This window comes from Lonchura striata, chromosome 11 (genome assembly GCF_046129695.1).
Source record: "Lonchura striata isolate bLonStr1 chromosome 11, bLonStr1.mat, whole genome shotgun sequence".
Taxonomy (NCBI): domain Eukaryota; kingdom Metazoa; phylum Chordata; class Aves; order Passeriformes; family Estrildidae; genus Lonchura; species Lonchura striata.
The window spans coordinates 10,558,598-10,564,597 of record NC_134613.1 but is presented as its reverse complement, the minus strand read 5'-3'; the positions used below and the strand labels follow the sequence as shown (position 1 = coordinate 10,564,597).

The 6,000-nt window shown below is 46.5% G+C and overlaps 1 protein-coding gene across 6 annotated transcripts in view; it reads left to right on the top strand.

Moving 5' to 3' along the window:
* Positions 1-1,392: 1,392 nt before the first annotated feature.
* Positions 1,393-6,000, top strand: part of RNF111 (ring finger protein 111) — a 45,773-nt gene continuing 41,165 nt past the window's right edge. For 5 of the 6 annotated variants that reach the window (XM_021532041.2, XM_021532038.2, XM_021532042.2 and 2 more), the window contains exon 1: positions 1,393-1,500. The gene's annotated coding sequence lies outside the window, so the exon portion shown is untranslated. Of the gene's footprint in view, positions 1,501-1,612; positions 1,927-6,000 lie in introns of those variants that run through there. The other variant, XM_021532037.3, reaches the window with a different exon arrangement.

The following is a 6,000-nucleotide window of genomic DNA, read 5'->3' as shown; positions in this document are numbered from 1 at the left end:
TGACCACTTCTTTTGTAATGATGCATGCAGGTTGTTTAGCTCCTCCAAAACACGTAGGATCTGCTGTGTATTGATGACTCTCTGGTGCAGTGCCTTCTGAGTAAAATCTCTAACTATTTGTAGACCAGACTGTACCTGTCTGCTCCAAAGCCTCGGGTTTGTGTAGCTGCTGGTCACGGACAGTATAGGACCCCTGTCTATGCAGTGTTTCAATCTGGAGCTGGAATGTGTACCCTGACATTGATGAAAGGTCATCTCTGGCAGAGGTATCCTGGCCTCTGGCAGTTGCAAAGTCAGCAGACGCTGAGGCTTGCTGCTGTCTGAGAGCCTTCCCAAAGCCTCGTGTTTGCTGTGCTGTCCGTGTCACACACGGCCGCTGTCGGGACAGGTCCTCACCGTTTGTGTGCACATAGGAATGCAGCGGGGAAAGGCTCACCTCATCCCGACTCTGTGCAGTAAAGACAAATAAACTCCTATTTCTAACGAGCTGGGATGGAGAGTTGGGATTTGCCGGCGTGTCTTCGCAGCCGCAACTGTCACTGGCTGCAGGACGGGCAGCCGCGAGGTACTGCGGTGCCAAGGGAGACAGCGCTGGGAAGAAAAGGAATGGTTCTGGACAGGTGCTAGAAGGGACATCGCAGAGGGGCAGGCTGGAGCGGCCGCAGGGGCTGCCCCGCTGCTCGAGCCGGCTCCCAGAGCCCCCGGCGCTGGACAGCGTGCTCCCGCTCCCGGGCGCTCGCTGCACCGCCAGGTTCTTCCTCAGGCCGGCTGGGACGTTCTGGGCGTGTTTCTGCCATTGCCTCGTGTCCCATTCCTCGGCACCGCCGAGCAGAGCCCGCCCTGTGCTCTGACACCACCGCTTTACAGATTTACACACAACCGCCTAAAGGCAGCAGCAGCGACGGCAGCCCGGGCCGTGCCGCCGGTCCGGGAGCCCATCCCGACGTGCCCGCTGCCCTCAGGAGCCCATCCCGACGTTCCCGCTGCCCTCCCGAGCCCATCCCGACGTGCTCGGTGCCCTCAGGAGCCCATCCCGACGTGCTCGGTGCCCTCCCGAGCCCATCCCGACGTGCCCGCTGCCCTCAGGAGCCCATCCCGACGTGTCCGCTGCCCTCCCGAGCCCGCCCTGCCCCGCGCGGTCCGGACCCGCGCTGTGGCGGCGCCGCCGGCCGGCAGGGGGCGCGGCGGGAGGCGGGGCGCGCGGCGGCGCGGCTGCGCTTTGCGGGCGGCTGTAAAGCAGCGCCGAGTGTCGCGCGGCGCTGGGCAGGGAGCGGCGGGGGCTGCGCCACAACAGAGCGGGGCCCGCCCGGCGCCGCGGCCGCACCGGGACCGGAGCGCGGCAGCGGCCGCACCGCCACAGCCGGCACGCTGCGGCCTCTCCCGGCGCGCCGGGCAGCGCCGCGGGGTCACTGCGGCGCCCACCGGGGCCGCTTCTACCGCTCGGCCCTGCGCAGGGCGCCGGCGGCACCCGCCCCTTCCCCCGCGGCCTCGCTGTCTCAGGTACGGGGGGCGGCGGGGACCCGCGGGTGGGGCCGCGGCCGGCGGGGCGGCCCCGCTTCCCCGCCCGGCACTGACGGCAGCGGCGAGCGGCGGGGCTGTGCGGCGGGGGGGAACTTCACGCAGAATGTGTTTTTCCTTTTTTATTCAGCGCCTCGTTGACGCACAAAGCAGTGCCTTCACTGCGGGCAGCCGCAGCACTCTCTGGGGTTCTGTCACAAATTTGTCACAAATTTTCCCCTTAGGGAAATGAGTTTCTATTTCTGTGCGTAATAGGGTCTGTTATGACGTCATTTGTTTTGTTTGCGAAGTTAGTGTTCTCTTAACCCATGTTTAAAAAAAAAAAAATCACAATTTTCAGGTGGTTTTTTTTGCCTGATGAACAAGGAAGTAACGTTCATTCAGAAATGTAGGCCGGGATCTTCAGAGGTACGTAGGCTTGTCACTGTTGCAATGGGCAGGTGTTAAGGGTATGTACTTTTCAAAGTGTCTGTGTTTCTCTGGTTAGGGCTGAGCATGCATTCATGGAATTTTCATGTTGTTAGACTAAGCTCTTCCATGGCTTGAAATTATTTCATTAAATCATAAGCAAGGCCTGGTTGCTTTAGCTGATTAAATGAGACCCTTAATTCCTGATACCCAAGTACTTCTCCAGAAGAGGATGTAATGCAGGAGGTAAGAGTTTGCTGTAATTAGAATAATTTGATTCTAATGCAATGATTTCAGAAACAAAGGTTTGAACAAAAATATAAGAATTGACTGTTAATTGTTGTAGACCTGGGTTTGTCATGGTATCTGTATTATAAACTATTAAAGGAAAGCTGTGTTTTCAGGTGCAGTATAAGGTCTTACCTTGTCTTTGTTGTAACTTGCAGAAAATTCCAAAGGTATATAAGTGCTGCATACTTAGTAGAAAGCTTTTTCAGGAAGACTAATATTTAAATAGTTACAATGCTTTGCCAGTTTTAAAACCAGAAATTACATCTTGTTGGTCACATATCCATAGTTCTTGCTGTCAGAACTATTTAAGCAATTTAAGTGTTTTTGCACTTAATTTTTTTGGATAAAGGAACTGTCTTGGGGCAGGGAGGGAACAGAAGCAAACCCTGTTAGGATGATGCTTGCTGATGTGCAAGGATTGATAGGGAAAGAAGTGATCTTGGTTTATTTGATAGAGCAAACATCTGGTCACCTGTCCTGTGTACTCATCCACAGTATAGAATCACCTCTGGAATTCATAAGGTAGGAAAGGCTGTAGGAACATTTTATGGTTCACTTTAATTAAATAATAGTGCACAAGGCACCAAGCTTCCTATTTTAAAGTCTTGAAGTCTCACATATGTAAAAATCTGTTTTTTATTGATGGTTGAAGCCCTGGCAGCTACAGATGAGATTGTCTGGTATTGGAAGCTTGAGGATGAGCAACAGCTCACAGCATTCATGCATATTTTGAATGTGCTTTCAAAACATGGATGAGAGCATTCTGACCTTTCAGGAATATAGCCTTTATGAAGCAATGGCTTTTGTAAAAATGTATTAAAAATGTATCTTAACACAACTGTGACTCACAGTTTATATTTGAATTAGTGACATTGTTGACCTACATAACCAGATCAGTTATAGCAGTTGATTTTCACTGGAGTTACTGTGTTGCAGTAACATTTAGATGACAGCAGTTGCTGCCTTTTTTTCCCAAGGTGTCCAATCTTTCATTTCAGTTTTTTGTATTTCTTCTAATGGTGAGGACAGTCTTTTCAAAAAAGATAGAGGTGATAGTTCCCTCCTCCATAGCTGATGTATTATAGAGGCTTGCATGTCAAGCAGTTGAATAAATAGGGAAAAATTGAGGGGGGAGTGTGATGATGGGATGGGGAACATGATGATTTAATTCACAGGTAAACAATGGGGATTGTACAGAGAGCTAGATTTGCCATAGGCACATGTTGTATAAAGGGTTCCTCATGGCTTTCCTGATGTGCAATCTCCTTTAAGTGAGTTGTCAGCAGAAGTTTGGCTTGGTAAAAGAAACATTTTCTTTTCTGCCTTTCCCTCTGCCCCATTAGGGTTCTCTGCTAGGCCTGACCTGAGCCCACAAAAAAACCCCCACCAATCTGTACTTAACGTTGAAAAAAGTTCACTAGTTAAGACTTCAGTTGTAGATACATTTTGTTTCTTACAAGAGCACTGTAAACTTTGAAAGTGGCTACACTGACAAAACTCAGGAGACTTCAACTTTGAGCAGCTATCCTATCCTTACCTTGTACATGTATCCAATACGATATTACTCAATATGCATGTTAATAAATCTCTTTTCAACCTTACTGACATACAAAGAGCCAAACCACTACAGATCTAGTGACAAAATAGTATTATTTTGTTGTTTTATATAGTTTATGCTATTTGGAAAAGGAATTGCTCTAAATTAAAATTATATCTTCCTTACTAAGTGTTCACCAAGTGAAATCTGAGAAGGCTGGTTCATGGCTTTACTAGCAAGAGGCCAGTAAGGGCAATCTCTTTTTTTTTTTTTTTTTTTTTCCCCAATATAGTTTAATCCTAATATTTGACTGCTGTTAAGTAAAATGTTTACTTTTGTCTCTGCTGGGTGCAGAGTGGAGAAGTCTGCTGCAGTGTCCTTTCCCCTGAAACTGGTAGATCAGTTTAGTATCTATAAAATCTCCTTCTTCCCATAGGTTTCCTGAAAAACAGCATAAAACTGCCCTAATGGTTAATTTCACAATTCTCACTTGAAAGGTTCTTACTAGCAGCTGTGGCAAAGATCATGTTTAACTTTGTTCCTCAAAGCTTTATTGAGAAGTGTTTGCAAAATGCACTACATCAAGAAGAATTACACATACCTCAAAGGTCAAAAATGGGACTAAGAAACAATTTTTTAAATAATTTTTGATTGCTGGGTATCTCAGAACTTTCCTAGCTATCTTGGGAAGCAAAATCTCTAGTTAGGATCTTAAGTTCTAATAAAAAATTGCATTTTGTCATCATTTTATAAAGCTACAACTTTTTATTCCCAAGTTCAATGCTGTTATGTTTGTCTTGGAGTTCACTGAAGCCAAAACATTCCTGATTGCCAAATCATAATGCTTCTATCTTAAACCCATGATTTACGCAGTGTTAATGTAGCTAACTGATTTAAGCCTAGGACATAGCAAAGAAATGTCTAGACTGAAAAATGTGCTTGTGAGCACCATTTTTGTCAAATACAGCTGCTTGCATCCATTGTGCAAAGGCAGACAGATTCCTTGTCCAGGTGGGTGTGTGCATGGTAATGCTTGATTCAGGCTGGGATTTCCTTGGGTGCCTTTATTGCCTTGGACTGACTCTGTGTTACAGCACGGCTCACCTGTGCTCGCAGGGCTCTGCAGCATTGCTCTTAGCTCACCATCTAACAGGAGGTGCCTCCAGCTGCACATGCTCTGTGCACTTTGTCTGTTCCAGCTGGAGCCAGGCCATAGGTCCTGTCCTGAAGAGCTCTTCTGTTGTCACTGTTGTGTGCTGGGTTCTGTTGGCAGAGGTGAGACAGACACTTCAGTAGTCTCCCTAGGAGTACAGTGCTGTTCAGGCTCAGAGGTGAATGGCAACATGGCACAACAGAGGCATTCTGTAGCTATCCTATAGGTGGCCTGACATTTCTGTTGCAAAATAATCACATAATGAATGACTTAAGCTTCAGGAAGCAAACCTTGAAGGTCCCAAAAATTTTTTTTTGGGATGAAATTAAGGAGACTTTGCTGGTGCAGTGGTTGGATAGTGTTCGTTACAGTTACTGGGGTCTGACTTTGAGATGACTTTGTGAAGGTTAGTAAGGGTAGTACTGTACTTGGAATAACATTGTTTCACTTCAAGAGTAGACTTTCCAAGGCAGTGATGGTTCCTAGAATTGCCTGCAAGAAGTGGATAAGCCTCCCTGCATTGTTGTGGCTCATGTAGCTGTAGCACCTCTGCAAAGCACAGGCAAACCCATCTGTCTGGGCTGGATGTAGTGGGCTGGCTTTGGGAGCCTGTAAGCAAGAACTTGTTTCCAGAACATTATTATGCAGTTAATAACTCGCACAGTGTATGTTGCTCTGAGTTACTGTACCTTTCTGTAGGGCAGAATGTGAGTATTCTGCTCAGAGAATTCTCCAGTGATTTTGTCATGCAAAAATGGAGTCATCACTATGTCTGCATTAAAGCACAGAAAGGAAATTAAGAATGGCTTGCAGTAGTATTTCATATTGTCCTGTGCATAAAGATACATAATATCAATGCAAACACTATGGAATTTTAAATTACCTTTTGATTGTTGCTGTTTTATAAAATGCATAGATCTTTAACTTATCAGTTGCTTTATTTTCTGTTAACCAGTATGTAGGATGCTAAAATTTAGTAGTTAAAATAAGCTTTAGAAGAGCTGTTTTTCTAATGAAGCGATAAGAAGTGAAGAAGAATGCAATAAAATTTTGAAATCTGATTGCACTTACTTTCCTGATAGTGGAAGTGAAT